This window comes from Myodes glareolus, chromosome 17 (genome assembly GCF_982192425.1).
Source record: "Myodes glareolus chromosome 17, mMyoGla1.1, whole genome shotgun sequence".
NCBI lineage: Eukaryota > Metazoa > Chordata > Mammalia > Rodentia > Cricetidae > Myodes > Myodes glareolus.
In genome coordinates, this window is record NC_142042.1 from 15,385,948 (window position 1) to 15,405,454 (window position 19,507).

General features: G+C 40.6%; 1 long non-coding RNA gene across 1 annotated transcript in view; it reads right to left on the reverse strand.

Annotated features, from left to right (window-relative positions):
* LOC146891173 (uncharacterized) overlaps positions 1 to 17,165 on the reverse strand; it is a 34,368-nt gene extending 17,203 nt beyond the window's left edge. The window contains exons 1-2 of the long non-coding RNA XR_015735242.1: positions 16,898 to 17,165; positions 6,001 to 6,831 (exon numbers count right to left, since the gene is read on the reverse strand). This is a non-coding gene — a long non-coding RNA (uncharacterized LOC146891173). The remainder of the gene's footprint in view (positions 1 to 6,000; positions 6,832 to 16,897) is intronic.
* Between the last annotated feature and the right edge of the window lie 2,342 nt (positions 17,166 to 19,507).

Sequence of the window (19,507 nt, forward strand, 5' to 3'; positions counted from 1 at the left end):
AGTCTTCAAGACCAGTTGAAGCTTATCTATTACTGTCATTCCGCCTGATCACCTAGAAGTGATGGAATAGTAGGGGAGGTTTTATTACCTACCCTTAAAGTATTATTAATGCTTCAATACTTTGGGGATTTCCCATTCTGTTCGTCTTGTTTTGCCTTTTTAATGAAACTGGACAGCACAAAGGTCTAATCTTTTGAGTGGGTGGATTTTGTCCCAGTGTTTCCCAAAGACCGTGTTCTGAGTCACTGTCTCCTCTACCTTGCAAAGCCTGGATTCTAACTTCATTCTGTCCGGGGGGAAAAACTATGATGTCTGGTTAGTTGGTTGTGCCCACACAGGTGTGCCTACTCCTTACTAAGTTCAAAGACTGACAAAGGACCCAGTTCAGTGCTGGCTTCCTTTCACAGAGCAGTAAGAACACATGGCCAAGAGAGACACACTCTCTCAGGCTTACTGTCTGTTCATAAATGGAATCCACACACAATGGAGGGTTATTTCCTCACAAATAATTTATCTCTGATGAGTAATGATACCTGCTTTGTGGGCCATTGCCCCGATAGTGAATATCCTCTGGTCAGAGTTACCTCTAACTATCATCTATTTCCCCACTCAATGAAACCTTTCTTACAGAGATGGGAAGTTTTATTAAAATGTTCAATAAATGAGTAAAAAATTAGCATACAAGCTAAAAGGGGGCAATGTTTAAGTAGGATACCCATAAGCCATTTAAAGCATAATTTATGGGCATGCAAACATTTTTAACAATTAGTGACTGTCTCCCACTGGTTGCAAATTCTTTCTTATGATAATTTCACGGTCTCTACACAACTCACGCTAAAGCATGAATTATTCTCTTTCTTGGTGTGCTTAGTTTTCCAGGATTTTGGCACAAGCCTCTGAAAACAGCATCCCAGTATCTGCCCTACTCCACTCATTGTGTGTGCACTTCTCTCTGCTGGGAATGCAGAGGGTGGCAGAACAGAAAGCCTGAAAGCCTAAATGCTTTGTCCCTACCATTTTCTTCTCACCATATTCAATTCAACCCCCACGGATTGAGCATCTGCAGTGTGATAGACATTGAGTCAGGGGGATAGCCTTTGCCCTGCTAGGGCTTACATCTACCTGGGTCTCCCATCTGAGCAAAGAAAATTCTTGTGTACTATATTAAATACTGTTAGTGGTTAATATCAAAAGTCTAGATATTTTCATAAGAAAAAAATGGGGAACATTTTTATGATGTTTTGTCCAACCTCGTGGGCCTGCATTATAATTCCCCAAGTCTAGAAACTGACTCGTTTATGATCCCAGCAGCCAATAGTAACCATGGGTTTAAATCTAGATTGTGCCATACAAGGCACTCTCACAGATCTTGTTTTAAAAGCACCCTTGGCACACCTTGGTTGGTAATAATGCCATCTATATCAGTGTGAAGGGCCGCAGGTGTGAGTCCTGTTCCACCTTGACTCAAAGATCAGAGAGTTTGAGCTTATTTCCACTCTTTCCGAGTTGATGACAACTGGTGTGGCCACTAACAACACATCCTGGCCTAGGGTGTGGTCACTTGGCATTTTAGACATTAAGATGGCCCATGAAGGTGATCTGCTCCACCCTGACCAAAGGTCAGAAAATTCAAGCCTATTCCTGCTCCTTTATTTTAAAACAGGAGGTTTGACTCAGGGAGTGGCTGCCGACAGGATATTTGGTCTAGAGTGGCTTCACTGCATACCCTACCCAAAACATCAAATGCTTAACTCGGGAAATAGTGGCTTGATATCTCAAGTACTGAAGCAAGTAATTGTTTAGTTGTGTCATGTTAAAGCAGTCTTTTGCCTTCTTCATCCTTTTTTGGATTGGGGTTATACAAGCATGTGGAAAAATAAAGGTGTTTTTTTAAAAAAAAAATTAAAAAATTTTTTAAAAAATAAAGTACTCACTGAGTTGCCCTCCTGGTACTGTCCTATGCCTTTTATATCTTTCATATCTCTGTTTATCCCACCTAAATTTTCTAATTCACATGCCCCTACCCTAGAGCATAGGAACCTATTAAGGCTGGATCCCAGCATATCTGTTGATAAAATGCCCAAGACCAAAGTGACCTAAGAAAGCTTATTCTAGCTTCCAGTCTCAAAAAGGCAATCCACAATGGTAAGGGAGTCTTAGAAGCAGGTAGCCAAAGTAGGAAGTGGAGAGATCACATTTTCAACCACAGGCATGAAGCAGAGAGAATGGACTGGAAGTGAGATGGGTCTATGAACTCTCAAAGTTAGCCCCCAGTGATGTACTTCCTCCAACAAGGCTCCGCTTCCTAAAGGCTCCATGATGACCCTAACAGCGCCACCATCGAGGACCAAGTGTTCAAACACTTGGCTCATGCCTATAGGGAATGTTTCTCATTTATACCACCACACTGTCTATACTGATATTTATTCACACATACGTGTGTATACTGAGCATGTACATTTTTCATACTGGATGTCAAATAACAAGTTTTATGGTGGCTTTTGGAAACATCAAGTAAATGGTGCTATATTTATATGTGCCTATAAATTATCTGGAAATTGGGAATTGATAGATGCTCTGGGAATCCTTATAGAGCCTTAAAGACATCACTGTGGCTCAAAGGGATTGACAAGCAAGCCCAGGACCAGTAGGCACAAGAAATTATGGCCAAAGTGTATCACAGCTTCAAAGGATGCAAAGAAGAATTTGAAAATGGCTGCTAGGAAAAGCTCCAGGAATTCATATCTTCAAGGCAGTACTCTCCAAACAGCGTATCAGGTCCTATTATTTGCATCTTTGTCAAGAAACCCAACTAAAACTGTTCGTCACTTGGAGACAGAAATCTCTCTCTCTCTCTCTCTCTCTCACACACACACACACACACACACACACACAAATGTCAGGGCCATAATTCCTTCAGTGACTCATGTTCCTCTTCTGTCCCTGTCTGTCATCCTCAATATGGGGATTTTTACCCTGTGCTCACAAGATGGTTGCTTTACCTACATGTGTTTTATTTCTGTATTCTCAGCAGAAGAAGCAGAGGTATGAGTGTGTGTATGTGTTATCAGTTTGCCCCTTTTGATAGAAAAATATTGCTTTGTGTGGGGCTTGGGTCAGAATGACTTTGCATACAAATCGTGGGCAAAATTCTCTCATATGACCCTGACCAGTAAAGAATCTGGGAGGTGAGGACCTTGAACTGGGTGCATATTCGTCCTAAATGACTCCGTGTTTTCCTAATAAGATAATGAGGGCTGGTAAAGAACCAGTAACGACTGGTTCCAAATCACTCAAGTGTTCCTGTCACACAAACTAAGGAGGGGAAATTGCTTCACCTTGCATTCAGCTTAGCATTGTTGCAAAATTTGAAATGTCAAAGAATCTTTCCTCCTCTGTGTCTCAGCATACTTTCCTTGGGTAAAGAGATAGCAAGTGGCCTGAACACGTCAACAGCTTGTCAGGAGACTCAATAGTACAGTAACTAAATGCATGCCTATGTTTTATATGAAGCTTAGACGAGTATTTTTGTTTGCAAGATTATCAGCAATTTCCCCGTGTTTCTCTAGACGAACACATTGTTCTAGTACTCCCTTAGTAAAGTGAGATTAGTTTTTGAAGAATCACCTGCCGACTTGTAGTGTGATCAGAGCATCCAAGCACACCCAAGCCTCCTTCAGGATCTTTCTCTTATATGATGATGTTACATGTCTAAAGACGTTTGCGTCTGTCCTTGATGTGGGAGTGGATAGGTTGGTTTGCATGAATGAACAGAGTTAATGTGATGGTCTGTGTGAATTGTCCACTTGCCAGGATCTAGAATCAACTGGAAGACAAACTTCTGGGCATACCTATGAGGGGCTCATCTGTTGGTTAGTCAGTTGACATGAGAGGACCCACCTTGAGTGTGGGTGCACTGGAAAGAGGATCCTAGACCACACAACATAGAGAGGGCATGCTGAGAACCACCACGCAGGTGTGGATTGCTCTCTACCCTTCGCTGTAGATTAGATGTGACCAGCTACTGCAAGTTCCTACCGCCTTGACAGTCCCTCCATGACACATTATATCTTGATCTGTGAGCTAAAATAAACACTTTCTCTATTAAGCTGCTTCTGCTGGGTTTTTTTTTTATCACAGCAACAGGAAAAGAAAGGAAAACAAGTAAACAGTGCTTTAAACTATGAGGTAGGTATGAACCTAGCTAATCCCAAGTTTCTGCTGTGCCCAACAAGAGAAGAACGAGGTGAAAAAACATTATTACGGCTATATATCGGTCTCATTAAAAATCATTTATTATGAGGCCAAAGAAATAGAGGCATTGAGTTCAGAGGACCTAGGTTTAGTTCCCAGCAGTCAAAGAGCCTATATCTTGTAACTCCAGATTTAAGGAATGTGATGCCCTCTGCTGGCCACCACGGGCACTGAACAACATAGTACATAAACTTTGGCACACATGCACACATTTAATAAATAAATGAAATTATTTTTAAAACATTGTACTTAAAAGAAAATTATTTATCAAGTTCCATACTTCTATCAATTGTCGAAAGAAGATATAGAGGTTTTACTCCAGCTGATTCTTGGTTTTAATCATTCTTTACCTACTGTAAAACCACTTTTCCATTCAGCAATATCTCAACCAGAACAGAAGAGAAAGACAAAGCCTCAAACCAGGCACGTTAATTATGTTATTAGCTATAGTGAAGGGTTTGCTGAGGGAGGAACCTGGAGCTATTTGTAAAATGAGGTGTGTGCTTGTCTCTGGATTTCAATTATCCGTGCTATTTCTAGTCCCTATAGCCATGGATAATTGAGACTTGGATGATCTCAAACTATCATTTTTGAATACGATGTGGTTAGTATCCATCAGAAACCATCATTAGCGTCAGAAATCATTCAGCTCCATTTTTGTACAAGGCATTGGACTAGTGGTAGCAGTGGGGGTTTAGGAACAGCGAAACCACTGCAGCCACCTTCCAGACACACATCTTAGAACATCCGAGTAAGGAGTACATCCGTGTACAACCTCCAATGTGATGGGAGGAGAGACTACACGCATTTTCTTCCTCAATAATTAGATCTGATTCTTAGGAGTCTGGCTGAAGGCATCAGCAGACATGTATCATCACATCCAGTTATCCCAAAAGGGAAGCTTGAATGTTCAATTTACACAAATGTGTTGACTTAGGCTTTGCAAATGAAGGACTTTTTTTTTTAAACATCACACGCCATGCTTCGCATTAGGTCCAGCTCTCAGACTCTCTTTGATTGGAGTGCAAAGACTCAGTGCTGCCAATTACTATGTGACCTTAGGCAAGTCACTCACTTAACCTTTCTGAGCTTCCCTTCCTTTATCTTGAAAGTGGGGACAAAATCTACTCCACAAAGCTGTTGTGGAGAAGGAAAAAGGGACCATGTTGGAGAAAAAAAATCATTTTATAAAATGTAACGTATTACACTTCTAAAAGGTATTTATTAATTCATTCAAAGGCGCTATTAAAGAATCTTTACCCAATGTTGATGAGCATTGAGCATCTAAGTGTCCTTGAAGACAAGAATTTAGTTGAAGTATCACACAGCCTCTAACACCAATCAATGTGGCTAGGTAATTGGGAAAATCACTGGTTTTGAAAAGAAAGCTGAGGTCATAAAAAGTCCTCACCTGCTTCAGGAATCTTGCTCAGGGTAGTCCTGCTTTAGAAGTACTTACAAACCATTTTCCAGGATTGCTAAATTAAACTACTCTCGGTCCTTGGAAAGAGCTCACAGTCAAATAGACATGGCCACCACCCCTTTAGTGAATATAAGGTACTAACAATGTGTGTACTTTCCCTTCTAAAAGGTGATACACTACAATTAAAAAGACAGATATGAAATGGATGCATTTGTTGCAAATTGTCACCACCCAAATATACTATTGCGCCTGTATTTGTAACCTAAGTTTTAACTTTGCCCCACTCAAAAGGCCAAACAATGGAAATCTTATGTAATTCTCACCTAATAAATAGCTGTATTAAACCATCTTTCTTCCCATGATCTCCAGTCGCTGATTATTAACAGACAGGGTCTCTCTGGTATCCAGCCAGTCTTTGTATCAAATGTATACAACTTTCACATAACTTGATGGAAGGTTTTGGCTCGACTCTGGTAATCTTGGGTGGTTGGCCCACACTAAATAAAATCAGCACCGTAATACTGTGCAGCAATTTTTTTTGAATGCATGCTTCCAAATATTTGTGGGAAATTTCCAAGACGGGTTCTGAGCAGAGGGTCTCCAAGAGAAAAAGGTAGCATCAGTGTCTCTCCTGGGCTAATTGAGCCAAGTGGATTCCACAACTCTCCCAATCAGTATATTAAGCAGATGTGATCTCCGTCCACCTAGTAAGTTGTTAGACCTTTCAACACTTGCAGTCTTTTTATCGCTCAGCTGCCAAGTTCCCTGGGGTAATCACAGACAGCTTGTCAATTTAATTGCAAAGAAGCAGGCTTTCTTGTGACCATTCCAATTTTAGCTGCTACTTTAAATTGTACATGAGCGTTCTTCCATGCTGTCTGCCCTTTAAAGAGCGTGGACCTCTGCAGGCCTCTTACTGGTGATGGGGAAAGCAAGGCTGAAGCCAGGTTTGCTGATGGAGCCTCACACGTGGCTTGAAGTTGCTGCTTCAGCGCAGGAAGCTTTTCCTTTAGCCCTGTACGCTGTCATTCCACGCCGGTGCTAAATGGTGTTTTTCCTTTCAAATGTTCCACTTTCGTGCGCATCTCCCTCCTTCCTGGGTAATAGAGGATTCATGGGCCATCTGGATGCTGAAACATCTGGACACTGAGTTTCTGTGGAGGAGAGTCGAAGGGAAGAGACAATCAATGGCAGTGGTGTCTCCAGAGAGACTTAAATCAGGGATGGTATTTCGGGTGTGTTGCTTTGGGAAAGTTGACACCAAAAGTAAAAGAAAATTAAAATCACACAAACCCAGTGTTCCAGAAACACGGAGAGTAGATAAAAGAAAATAGAATTTTTAGATATTAATCAAGGCCTGTCTCTGCTGTGTACCAATCCTAGGTCCTTTGTGTTCTTCCATTTTGTAAATTTAGGGTTTGCTGTATTTGGATGCACTCTTAGATTTAATTGCTAGGCTTAAACGACTTGAGCACAACATGGTTCACCTTAACTGTGTCATTCAGTTTAACACTTTTATTTTCAAACATGGGCTTAGTGGCACAGACCTGTCATTCTAACTCCGTAGGGGGCTGAGGCAGGAAGATCACAAGTTCAAGGCCACCCTGGGCTTATAAAATGACTTCAAGACAAGCCAATGCAACTTAGCAAGGTAAGTTGACTCAAAATAAAAAGTGGAGAAAAGGTAAATGAAAAAGGATTTGGAGACACAGCGCAATGCCTAGCAGGTATGCGGCCCCTGAGTTCAGTCCCCAGAGGTGAAAAAATCATTTCCGTTAAGTACCAATTATACCTTTAATCCCAGCACTTGGAAGGCAGATACAGGTGGATTTCTATGAGTTCAAGGCCCACCTGTTCTACAGAGTGAATTCCAGGGCAGCCAAGGCTACACTGAGAACCCCAGTCTCGAAAAAAATCAAACCAAATAATAATAATAATAATAATAATAATAAAGTACTTGTTCCATGTAGTTCATAACACTATCAGACTGAGTAAATCCGTAATTTCACCTTGTTAGAAACTGTAGATGGGATGGCATGATTTGTTTTTAGTTAACCATAGGAGGGAATAACTACAAAGACATAAGCAGTGCTTGTCAGGCCAGTTAAAGGTCGCAACTACGAATCAGTATGAATCAGAAAGGCTCTCATTAACTTGGACAGCATTCTCATGCTCAACCTCCCAAAACCTTGGCTTTTAAGTGTTTGTATGTAAGCGTGTGCGCTCGCACGTGCGTGCATGTATTGGGAGGAGCACTGGCAGCATGCATACGTGCCTGCATACAGATCTGCCTGCCCCGAGGTTTCTAAACCGTAAAGGACTACTCCTTCCAGGACATCCATCTCGCTGTCGGGCTGCACGCCATAGGACCACACAGTTCAGGAGAGTCCACTCAGGCGTGGGCCTAGGCCTTACTTACCACCCTCAGCCCGTCCTTGCTGATCCACCATTTTCCCTGAACTCAGAACTGCAGAACCAGAACAAAGGTCAATTGCCCAGCCTGCGCAGGGAGTCCGTGCTCTCCCACCGTCTCTAGGCTCCTCAAGTCTGCAAAGGCTCTGGAATTGGACCTGCTCGCACGCTCTGATTTGTTTGTATCTTATACTAGTTCAAAATTTTATTTCCTCTCATGGTATTTTCTTGGGTAAAGGGCTTTTAATTAGCATTCTTCCCCACACACCCACCCCATACAAAAATAATTGAAATCGTTGCAGAATGCTTTTAAGAGATATATATTTGAAGTCACAGACTTGTAGAGTTTTCCTAAAGTCTGAGTATGTGGGAATCGCCCTTATTCTTTCTGTGTAACCTGACTTCTTCAGAACCAGAATAGTTAAGACAAAGACTCCAACAGTACAATTTAATATAGCATCTCCTTTTAATTAGATATACCTACATTTAAATCTAATGATTGTCTGAAATAAGGAAGGAGACAACAGCCTCTGGTTCCTGTCCGTTCACTGTGCCCCTAATTTCCTCCAACTCTATCTTCAGAGAGCCCTACAATGAAGCTCAATATTAGCGTTCACTTGCGTGATATCAACCTTGTATGAAGAGAATGAATAAGAAATGAAGCTCTTAGCTATGATCAATTCCAGATTAGCCATTTTCATTTATAAAACTGTTTATTTTACTGTGTCAGCTTGAAGGTCAATCTAACTTTAAATTGCACATTGCTGAATTTCAACAAAGATCTGAGACCCATCCCTGCTTCCTGTAAGACCAAAGGTGAAAATCTCATTCTTAACTGAAATATTAGTCTGGGCTTAAGAAATGGACCAGATCATAGTGATATAAAACACTTCACTTTGAAGTTGAAACACCAAGGCCTGGGCAGGGGCATGATGACATCTGGATGGTTGTGCATTAATTGAGGACATTAATCCAAGACAAAAAGGAAGAATAAGTTCTAGGGGGCACGACTCATCCTCTAGGAAATGACTAGGAACTGTAATCACTTCCACATATAAAGTACCACATACTAAATGCTTGTCTATGCATTTTAGATAGATAATCTCACTACGTCTCCAGCACAGCTTTTGAGGTAGTTCTGTTGTTATCACAGTTTACAGAGAAGGAAGCTGCAGGCCAGAGAGGTCTAGCTCAAATAGGATGAAGGACTCGAACCCAAACAGAAAGATACCAAAGTCTCCATTCTGCAAGTCAAAGCTCCGCACATAAGCAATGTAGAGGTCACAGTCAGTGTGCACTGACTTTTTCTACTCTATTAAAGATACAGTAGAAAAAGAAATAGGTCCTCCTACCTGGCACCTTTATACCCTTACTCCTACCTATAATTACACCAATTTATACCAGCACCACTAGACTTTAAGCTTCTCGTAGGCAGAAACCATGGCATAATACAGATGCATAGGATATTACTTGTCATACTAGAGAGCTTTGAGGAATACATACTGATTAAACAATTTGTGTATTCATTGACTTCTTCTTGAAATGTGATTTCTTGTGAGATATTCCTTGCTTCTTTTCAGAAGCCATAGACTCTACTGGAAAGATGGCTCAGAAGCTAAGAGGCCTGGAGCTCATTTTCCAGCACTCATATCTGATGGTTCATGGCCATCTGTTCTAGGGCTCTTAACAACCTCTTCTTGCCTTCACAGGCACCTACACATGCATGCATGATATACACTCACACAGATGCATACACATAAATAAAAATAGAATAAGCTTACTTTACAAACCACAGATTTTAGTAAAAAAAAAAGACTTGGAGACAGATAAATCACAAGCCAGCCCTAATGTTATATCTGACTCCTGTGGTCTTGGTAAAGCCACCAAAACTATGAAGTTGTCTTATCACCTGATCAGTGTACATCAGTAAGATAGATACATCCTTTGAAGAAGTTTTGGATGCCATAAAAATTTTTGTATTTATTTGTATTGCAATTACAGATTCTTCTATTTGGTGATGGAATTCCTAAAAATGATAAGTACAAATGATTTGAAAATCAACTGTTTTGTAGACACCAGGACCAGGAACCCCTTACAAGAAGTGGCATGTGACCAGTGTCCGTTCCACTGAAAAGGCCTCCTCCTCAGATTCAGGCTGCATGGTGGCACTTCCTGTGACCCATCTCATCATCTCCACACTTTACTAACTATGCCTTTAGGGTTAGGGTATTTCTTGACAGATTTAGTCAACAATTCCATGCTCCTTAAACGTGGTTGGATTATCTGTGGCCAAAGGCAGTTGACTGCTTTACTGAAGAAGTCCTCAGCATTCCAACCACGATGCCCAAAAAGTCTGTCTCCCTTTCAGGGTGGCCTATTTAAGAAGTAGCATTTCATCTCCCATATAGAAAATAGTTTTGCATTTTGGTTATACATCTTCTTTACATGAGAGGACCAAACTCAGGAATTACAGAGAGAAAAACCATATGTGCACTATTTCACATAGAGTAAACCCAGATTTATTTTTTCTTAATAGGAATTTTAGCAATGCTCACAAAATATTGAGTTTTCCTAAATCAGCCAGTTGCAAAAAGGAAGCATGTGTGAATTTAGTGAGTGAAGAGTGGATTCTCTTGTAGCAGTGCCTTCCTAAGTAGGGGATTTGTTAAAATAATTTCCCATTCAAAGTTTCTCTTATACTAATTAGTAATGCTCTCATCCTCAGCTGAAACACACAATTTTTAAAATTTTATTTGAAACTAAATTCTTCTATAATAAAAATAGTGAAAAGTTCTCTGTTATTAAGGTTAATAATAGCTGACATAGTTTTATGATCTTGGGTATTCTGTATTCTTAAAACAGACTTTAAGATGTAGATAAGATCAACATATACTGTATATATATATATATATATGAAATTCTCAAAGAATAAATAAAAAGAATATTAAAAGTGACCTTCTTAACATGGTGGGGGATCCTTGCATAGAATTAAAAAATGTATTAAAATATATGTTGGATTTCTTTCCACTATAAATGCCAGGATTTAGTCATAATAACATCTACTGGTGACACGGTCACCAGTAGAAATACTGGAATTTTTAAACTATATTAGTAGCCATACCTATTTTAATATATTTTTTTCATCACCACCTTAAATTGATAGGTATTAGACTCACTGCTAGATTTTATTCAATGTATTCATAATGAACTGTTATCTCTATATCACAACATTTAAATACTTTTATTAATTGTTTTCCATATAATTGTTTTCTTTATAATCCTATGTAATACTTTACGCACTTAAAACTTAATCATGGGAGAATACACAGATTCTCTCAAGCTACCAGAAGGATCTTTGGCTACAGAAATCATTACGGACCTTTGTTGTTTAATTATCTTAAGCACTCACCAGTTAAGAACAGAAGATCCAAGTTTACGCGGAAGCACCCATACTGGGTGTCTCAAAAACCCAGCTCCTGTTCCAGGGGACCCATGGGAACCCTCACTCACAAGCATGTACCTCCACACAGACTCACACATACATGTGATGGATAAATATAATGAAATATAAATATAATAAAATATAATATACTAAAATAAACCTTCTAAAGCCAAAATAAAGTCATACTAAGTAACTTAGTAAGCACTACAAAGTGAATTATCCTTCCCTCGCAGGTACGTGTATTGACTCAACACTCGGTGTGACTCTGCCTAAAGACCGGGACTTTACAGAAGTTCTTGAGTTAGACAGAGGGAGAGGGTGGGGCTCCAAGTCAGTGGGAGCTGTATTCTTATCAGAAAAGAGAGGGGAGGACTTGCTCCCTCTGTCTTCCCTGTGAAGAAGAAGGAAAGAGACAGCCACCTGGAAATAAGAAGGTCCTCACCAGAGCCACACCATGCTAGCACCCTGATGTCAGATCTTGAGCCTCACAAACTCATTAAGACCACCAGTCTCCATCACTTTGTTAGACTGACTGATACAGATCAATCTTGTACTTTGCCACGCTGGGCTCTCCTTCTCCTTGGTTGCAAGCCTGGGTTCAGTGTATTCTTTCTGCTTTTAGGTCCAAATTTCTAAATGTTTTAATTGAAACAGATATAAAAAGAGACTAACCAATTAGGCAACAATATGAACCATTGTAAACGTATTTGTCATTTGTCTCAGCCATGGGTGGCAATTGCTGTCACTGAGGTGAGATTCTCTCTCCAACAGCAACACTGCTTTCTTTGGCATTGCCTTTGTGTTCGACTCCCTTCTGAGGCTCTCAGTAGCTCGTGGGTCGCACAACCACTTGGCAGACCCCCTGACCCACCATTTGCCCAGCTAGGGCAGCCAAGAGTCCTGACCTTAGGTGACAAATGGTGGAAAGGGTCCTATATTCTTACATCATCACTATAACCTACTTCACATACCATTTATGGTTAATCTTAAAACTATCACATTAAAATAAAGAGGACTGTCAGAGGAGCAATTTTGTAAAGAGCTAAAATTAAACAGAGCAAGCGTGCGGATGCCGATGCATAAGCAAAGACCCCACTTCCTGCATTTCATCGAGAATTCCTGATGGCAAACTGTATGTTTATTGTACATTAATTCAACACAGCACTCAAAATGAATTTACGCCCCGGCTGAGGGTGCAATATTGAAACCAAATATTATTTATTATCTTAATATTAGTAACCATAGTTAAAAAATCATATTAACAATTCAGGGTGCTTTAGAAAGCAGAGATTCTGTGACTCGACCTCCCAAGCAAGAGCTGATGTCTTAATTTATGCAAGTGTAGCCTATAGCTAAAGGCTTTGAATATTTGTTTCCTGCATAGCATTAGTACTCAAAAATAGGACACTCTTCAAGGGCACCTTATAAACATAGAACTATAATTTATTTGGCAAATTAAAGCTCATATAAAATGTGCACACTGAGGTACAGATTAGCATATTTAATTTCAATATTACCTGCAAACCTATTTTTCCCACACACTATTCTAATTAGTCATATAAAATAGACTCTGTGTCTCACAGACCATTATTTTAGTGGAAATAGAAACTGGATCTGAACTAAATACACTGTAAAAAAGATAACAGCTTTATGGAAATTAATACATCCATTTGTATCTAGGAAAAACTGTGTTCTAGTTAAATGGCAGGAGAATATTGAGCATTCGGAACCTTATTGTGGTAAAAGTTGAGACTTTTATGATTTAATAACAGAGTAATTTGCAATCTTCGTAATATACCGATATTTATAAGCTGTTTCTAAGTTTCCAAATCCCTGGTAACCATTAGAGTCCCTTTCTTCGGTAGAATTTTCCTGCTATGAATATTCACTCCCCCTACAGTTGAACATGCAAATCGTTTATGAGCACTTTATTTAGGAAATGATTCTTTTCCTATTAAGCCTGCAGTAGGAATTACCAGGGCCTCAGTGCTAAGCTTATTATGCATTAAAAACAGCGGCAAATCAGTGCTGATAAAAGGTGGTGACTGGGAGTAGGTCGGAGCTGTGTCTGTGGTGCCATGGCTATTAGGTTCTTTCGAAGCTGACATTAACTGGCAGAGAGCCTCCACCACGCACAGTCTCCAGAAGGTCAGGACAAAAGCAAAGTCGCTTGACTTCTCATGGGACATATAACTAAGGAAATTCTAAGAGACTTTGAACTACAAGGTTCTCCTTAGATACTGACCCGAAGGTGTCCTTCTCAGAGGAACATGCTAGATCTCAGTTACTGCCCCCCGACCCCCTGCACCTCCCCACCTCTGCGCTGAGAGATAGGACAAGTTACATGTCCTGGCCTGAAATACATCCTCTGACCGCCACATCTGCCCTGCCCTCATGACCTCTGGACTCCAAAAAAGTTCCCTGCTAATGTCCACCATTTTTAGAGGTAGGATTTCAGCAGAAGAATTTGAGGAAGATACAAATATCAAAACCATAACCGTGAGATGATGAGAGTATTTTTTCAGGATGTTTCTCTAAGATTATTTAGGGCTTATTGTCAGGAAACCCCGTATTGCTCAAACAGATTTTGAAAATTTTCTTTAACTCAGAATTAGCTGCCCATTGTATTCATGAAGAATGGCTTCTCCCTTCCACGGTCCTTCCCAAGTAGATGAGAATCTGTGTAACAAATTTGAAGTATTAGGAAGTGTCCAGAATTCCCTGAGCAATAGCTGTTGCTCTCCTCGCTACTCTTCAGAGTCTTGAGTCACCCCTGAGAAGTCCTGGCAACCTTGCAATAGCAATTCTTCTCTGCCCCTCTCTTGACCTTGGCATGAGTTCCTACCTGGGGGCTATTATGGGCTGAACTGTGTTCCCATAAAGTTCACTGATAGAAACCTAACCCCTGATTTCTTGAGACATGCCTGTATTTAGACATAGAGACCTTGAATGGTAATTCATTAAAATGGGACCATTTGGGCAGTCACTAATCAAATCTGGCTGGTATCTTTATGAGAACAAGAGATAAGGACACAGACACCCTGTAAAGACATGGGAACAGGAGAAAACTCCCACTGGTCCCTTGATCTTAGACATCCAGCCTCCTGGCTGGGAGCAAGTACACTCCTGTAATTTAAGCTTCCCATTTATGCTACTTTATTACAACCTTGCTATAAGACTAATAAAGGGGCAATTACAGCAAATAAGTCCAACAAGAAAAACACCAAGACTGCCCGTGTTTTCTTGCTTAAGACTTTGTCAACCTTTGCTCTATCTAGCTGCTAAAATCTTTCAGAAAAGGCAAACACAAAATCCACTATAACACATTTGAACATTAAAATAAAAAAATCTTTCCCCCATCACTGCAAAACTCTTTACAGCAGCCTCTCCCTCTTTTGGACTCACAGAAAACAGCTTGTCACCACTCATTAGCCGCGACCTGTTCTGTCATCGGAAGGCAGGACAGCCACAGCCAGCCACCCTCTCTTTAGCGATTTCCTCGTTATTTTACATGCCTGTTTATCCTCTTTTGCTCAATTAAAAAAGGCTTCCACAGCTTTCAACATGAAGGTTGCACCACCAGGCACACCATATCTGGTTCCTATTATTCCTCACTAATCTCTTACAATTTAATGCTTAGTAAATGACAGTAGTAAAAGACTGGTAGTCTTTCTACCTTGCTTTGATCTGAAGTATCATACTCTGGGAGCCTGTTTTCAAGTGAGCCATTGCCTTACTTTATTTCCCTGTTGTGGGGACAAGATGACCTAAACAGAAACAACAGAAAGGAAAGGAAGGAAGGGCCGGTTTTGACTTGCAGCTCCAGGTTATACTCCATCGTAGCAGGAGGCCATAGCACAGATCTTAAAGGAACTTGTCCTCCTGCATCAACAATCAAGAGTGGAGAGCAATGAGTGCGTGCTTGTGCTCAGCTCACGTTCCTCACGCAATGCATCCCAAGATCCCTTGCCTAGGAAATGACCCATTCACAATTAAGACGGGTCTTCATTCATCAATTAATGTAGCCAAGACAAGAGTCACACATGCATGCAGACACACACACACAAACACACACACACACACACACACACACACATACACACACATACTCAGAGGCTCATCTCTCTGGTGAGTCTAGATTTTGTCTCATTAAAAATCAGCACTAATCACCACCAACCATCCACGCGCTTTCTCCCATGTCTGTGGTATATATATGCCGTATAAGCATCTTCCATTACATCACTCTTGAAACGCCTGCTAATGTTATTTCCAATGAAAAGGTTTTAATTTCTTGTTTTGTAGTCTTTCCTCTCAGCCTTTTGAAAGGTTCCTGCTGAGCCCAAGTTCATAACTTTTGTGTGAATATTTTTAATGAAGCCCTTCCCTTCCTCTCCTACTCCTTTCAGATCCTCTTCCATGCCTATACCACATTCTTCCTTCACCTGTACTCTTCATCAAACACCCAGGACCCCACCCTGACTCCTGCAGCCAGCTGGAACCACTTTCTTTCTTGACTTTCTTCTCTCTGCCTCTCCCCTCCAAATGTTCACCTTCTTATTCATCCTTCAAGTCTCTTTGGAAGAATCCGCTCTGCAAAAGGTCCTGGCCTGCGCCATAGAGCTACAGAATGCTGTTACTCATAGCATGCTACCACAGCTTCAACTCACATTTGTCTCCATTAGCCTGCCTTTAGGCGACAGCATAAAGGACTTGGGGGTCATCAGACCTATCATTTAATAGCTTTAGTAGTCTTGTTCATTGCAGGGCTTCAAATGCCATCAACATAGTGACAGTTGACAAAGGTACAGATCTTCCCCATATTTCTCTCCCAAACTCCAGATTCAGATGTCTGCCTACCTGTTCAACAGTTGCCATAGATATGGCTACAGACACAGAAAACATCACACCTCTACCCTGGAAAGCTCTCCTGCATCCCAACCCTGCTCCCTGCCCTTTACCTCAGTTAACCTTATGGCAATGCAACAACATTTTTCAGATGTTTCATACATACAAAAACAACAAACAAAACAAACAAAACCCCTCAGAATCCCCTTTCACATGTCTTTCTTTCCTGACTTTACTCTCTTGGTTCTGCATTCAAAATAAGATCAAATTATTTTTAGTTCTCATCTTCTTCTGCCAGTGCCTTTGCCTTGGTCTGAGACACCATCACCCACTTCTCCTCCGGACCAATGCCTTGGCCTTCCCACTGGGCTCCCAGCTATTCTTGTCCTTTGACATTCCACCTCAAAACATCAGCTTGGTGATGCTGTTCAAACCCAGATGAGATTGTGGCACTCCTGTGCTCCAAGCCCTGCAGCGGCCCCCCACTTCCCTCCCAGGGGGAACCAAATGTCCTGTGCTACCTGGTTTTCTGTCTTCACTCCGCTCCAGCTCCACCAGTCGCCTTGAGTTTCCTGAGAGGCGTGTTTCCCGCCTGCGATCTCCGTGCACACTGGCAACCCCCTGTCCGGGTGCTCTCCACCCAGATGCCCTCTTTCTAAGCCTTCCTCCAATACCACCTTCCTATCTCACCCAGCAACACCCTTTATCCTCTATCCGCCTCGCTCTAATCTGCATCATTTTCTAATGAACAGTTAAACACTCTGAGCATCTACTTATTTTGTGTTTTGTTCCCACACTGGCCGGCATTAGAAGTCATTCCGATATTTGAAGTAGCTGAGAGACAGAGGATGCCCAGCTGTGTGAGGGAGGAACACACGGACTCTTTGTCTGTAATCTGCAGTCTGGATGTATTTCCTAGGTTGTTTTAAGGCTAAGCAAAACAGTGTGCATGAAAGAAGAGTGGCCCTAGTGACAGACACCCAAGTCTCTATTCTTCCCCCAAAAGACATCACTGACATCAGTGGTGTATTTTTCTATGTAAATATATTCATAAAATACAGCAATGTTTTAAATGAGCTTTTAAAAATAATGAATCGCACCGTAATATTAACGACAAAAACCCACTGTGGCACGTAAATTGTGATATGAGCATTTGATGATTATTACCCAGGAATAGAGATTAAAAGACTCTGAACACAAACCGCAAATGACATGTTTCACAGTGACCATGTACCTTACCTCCAGAATGCCCTACACAAATGTAAACTAAAGCAACTTCCAAAAGGTTAAGGCAAAGATTGAAAAAAACAAATTCGGTATGCTAAGATATAGTCTATTAGGTTTGCCATTCTCCATGTGTTCCAAGGGATTCATGTAGGGTTTATATTCAGTTTCTGAAAAAAAAAATGCCAAAAAGTACTAGACTGGAAAACATCGCAAACGGGATATCCTCCCATGTTTATATCTTGTGTCTACTTCGAATTTCTGCCTTCAGAATTGATGCAAATCATAATTGTTGCTGCTTATTTCCAAGACATTGGTGTTGCTATTTATAGACTCATTCGCTGATTATCTCATCTGTGTTGTCTACATACGATAAACATTCAACAATGTCTTCATGAAAAGTGTGAGTTACATTTTGAGCTGTTTATACCTAGTGAAAGTTGCTTGGTTATCCCCAGAGTTGATTATGCCACTTTCCCCTTAAGACCTCACTTTATAATTCCTTTTTGTATCGTTGTCAATTTCTGTATAATTTTTACAATCTCTATCAATATTTTTAATTAATTATGCTTTCTAAATGAGCTAAAACGGTTCTATAATAACAGGCACATTGCAGTTTAACCCAATAAATCTAGCAAGGAATGTTGAAAAATTGAGCCAATGAAGCCATGCGAGGTACCACTGCCAATTCAGCTATCAAAAGAAATCCATTAGGATGGGGTTTATTATAAAGTACAGTCAGCACATTAATTATTAATCCACACTGCAGTGCTTTTACCAAAAGTCTGTCCTTAAGTTGCCTTGTTTTCCCATGTTTAAGCTGTTAGATTCCATGGTTTTGTAATCTAAGATTAGTACTCGGCGCCTTGATCAAATTCCCAAAGTTCTGTAATGTCTCCGTTTAGTGCCAGTAAATCCAGATGGAAGTGGCTTTTAGCGCAGTTATTAAGTGTGAGTTTATTAATGTTCTCTATTAAGCCCACACTACACATTGCCCATATAAGAACTTTCAGAATTGGGCTAGATAAACGTACCATGCAAGTCTAAAAGGTTGCAGAATAAAACGAAGACTTTAGTATATAAATTAAAACACATTGTTGGCGCTCAGAAAGTGCCTTAGATACAGAGTTCTGAATCACTAACTATATATTAAAGCAGAGCATCTCGTCAATAAAGATTTTTTTTAAAGGATAAGCATAGTTTTCTAATATGAACCTTAACTAAAATTCACAAAGGAAGAAAGGAAGGAAGGCGGTTGAAAACATAAGTGTTCCTCGTTTGGGCTTGAGAATAAGAAATGGATGGGGCTCCCGTATCCCAGAGCACATACGAGTCAAGGTACAGAGAGAGATTACCTGTGTCTCTCTAAGTCTCTACGTTGGAAGCAGCTCAGTCTGTTTCCAATGATCGTAACAGAACACTCGAGATTCTGACTCACAGATTCTGAGTTTGGAAAACGAGAAAGGAAGACCCTCATTCAGTGAGAGCCTTGGGAGGCCTCTTAGTCTCGAAGAAACCAGAAAGGGAGAGGGAGAATGTACTAGAGAGTCAACAGAGGCCAGTTCCTTAAATAACTAAACTATTCCTGAGAGAAAGGCACCAATCCATTCATGAGAGGTCTGATGCCACAACCCAACCTCAGTCTGCCAAGACAATCACATTGAAGAATTAAAGTTCTATGCAAAAGACTTTTGTGGGACACATTGAAATCATAGTAAGATCAAAATCCATGTTTCTACATTGTAGTTCAGAAAATAAGTCTCCCTGGCAAGTCCTCCCCAGACTCTGTCTTTATTAAAAACCTGAAAAGTCACCTCGTTCACATTTTCAAAACTTAACCAATATCCTGGCGGGGGTGAGAATAACCTGTAGCTTGGGTGTCAAAAATATTTCACAGACCTCAAATT